The sequence below is a fragment of the Pteropus vampyrus genome, unplaced genomic scaffold (assembly GCF_000151845.1).
Source record: "Pteropus vampyrus isolate Shadow unplaced genomic scaffold, Pvam_2.0 Scaffold58, whole genome shotgun sequence".
In the NCBI taxonomy this organism is placed as follows: domain Eukaryota; kingdom Metazoa; phylum Chordata; class Mammalia; order Chiroptera; family Pteropodidae; genus Pteropus; species Pteropus vampyrus.
Genome location: NW_011888839.1, coordinates 2,414,476 through 2,416,696, shown reverse-complemented (window position 1 = coordinate 2,416,696; position 2,221 = coordinate 2,414,476).

The following is a 2,221-nucleotide window of genomic DNA, read 5'->3' as shown; positions in this document are numbered from 1 at the left end:
CATATCCTCATTTTCTGTTTATTATAAATTTTTTATTATACAAGTAATATATTAATATAATGTCATATACTAGTGTATATTGTGTGCCATCAAACTATATTTGTCAGCTCTCTTTTTCAGACAGTACAATAACTTGGAGGTCATTTCTCTTTTCATGTATATGTGCATATGTATGTATAATCCTTTTTTTAAACTACTGCATAATATTATCGTGTTAGTAGTATATCACAGTGTATCGATCTCTTAACTATTTAGGTTGTTTATGATATTTTGATATTACAAGCAAATGCTGTGTGCACAATTTCTTGGGCACGTATGTGATGATATCCCTAAGTTCCACCAGAAGTGGAACTCTGAGTATATTCATTTTATTTATTTATATTGAGGTATAATTGACATCTAACATATGAGTTTCTGGTGTACAACATAATCATTCACTATTTGTATATATTGTGAAATGATCACCACAATAAGTAGCTAACTTCTGTTGCTGTGGTTACAAATTTTTTTTCTTGTGATGAGAACTTTTAAGATCTACTCTTAGGAACTTTCAAAGATGCAATAAAGTATTATTAACTATAGTTTCCATGCTGTACATTACTGAGTATGCCCGTTTTAATTTTATTAACTACTGATCAATTATTCTCCAAAGTGGCTGCGGCAGCTTACGCTCCTACCAGCCATGTAGGAGAGCACTCTTTTCTGCCCAGCCCCCACTGGCACTTGATATTACCCAACTTAAAAATTTTGCTCTTGTCTCATATTTCTTTTCTCCTAATCCTCTTTTTCCTCCTCCTCCTTTTCTCACTCTCCCAGTCTCATTTTCCCTGCCTCTTGTTCTCTCTCTCTTGGTTTCCTTTGCTAATTTGTTTCCTCATCCTCTTTTGCTTTTGTTTCATTTATATTTTTTTAATTTTTAAAACTTAATTTATAACCTGCTTTATTACTTAATGAAGACTATGAAAATGTCTAAGTCATCAAATGTACTTTAAAATTAACCATTTTAAAGTGTACAATCAGTGGCCTTTAGTACATTTACAATGTTGTACAACCACCACTTCTATCAAATGCCAAAATATTTTCATCAACACAAAAGAAGTGGAAATGGGTACTCCATACCCATGAAGCCAGTCACTATTCAATTTCCTCTTCTCCCAGCCTCTGGCAACCAGTAACCTGCCTTCTGTCTCTGTGGATTCACAAATTCTTAAAAATTTCATATAAATTGATTCATACAGTATGTGGCCTGTGTGTCTGGTTTCTTTCACTTTGTTTAATGTTTTTGAGGTTAATCCATGTTGTGGCATGTATCGGTTCATTCCTTTTTATGGCTGAATAATGTTCCGTTGAATGACTATGCCACAATTCGCTTATACATTCACCAGCTGATGAACATTTAGCTTATTTCCAACTTTTGACTATTGCAAACAGGGATGTTATGAACATTTGTGGACAAGTTTTTCTTTGAATATCTGTTTTCAGTTCTTTTGGGTATATACCCAGGAGAGAGATTGCTAGGTCATATGGTAATGCTATATCTAACTTTTTGAGGAATAGCCAAACTGCTTTCTATAGCAGCCATACCATTTTACATTCTCACCAGCAACATACGAGCATTCCTATTTCTCCATCCTTGACAACACTGGTTATTTTCTGTTTTGTAAAAAAAACAAAAAACAAAAAAATTATAGCTTTCCTCATGGGTAGGAAGTGGAATCTTGTTTTGATTTGCATTTCCCAATGACTAATAATATTGAACATCTTTTCATGTGTTTGTTGATCGTTTATATACTTTCTTTGGAGAAAGGTCTATTCAAGTCCTTTGTTTATTTTTAAATTGGGTTGTCTTTTTGTTGTTAAGTTGTAAGAGTTCTTTACATATTCTGATCATGGACGACCCCTATCAGGTATAGGATTTTCAAATATTTTCTCACATTCTGTCGGTTGTCTTTTCACTTTCTTGATAGTGTCCTTTGATGCACAAAAGTTTTTAATTTTGATGAAGTCTAATTCATCTATTTTTAATTTTGTTGCTTGTGCTTTTAGTGTCATATCTAAGAATCAATTGCCAAATATAAGGTCATGAAAATTTACCCCTATATTTTCTTCTAAGAGTGTTATGGTTTTAACTCTTATATTTAGCTTGTTGATCCATTTTGAGTAAATTTTTGTATATATTACAAGGTAGGGGTCCAACTTCAGTCTTTCGCAGGCAGATATC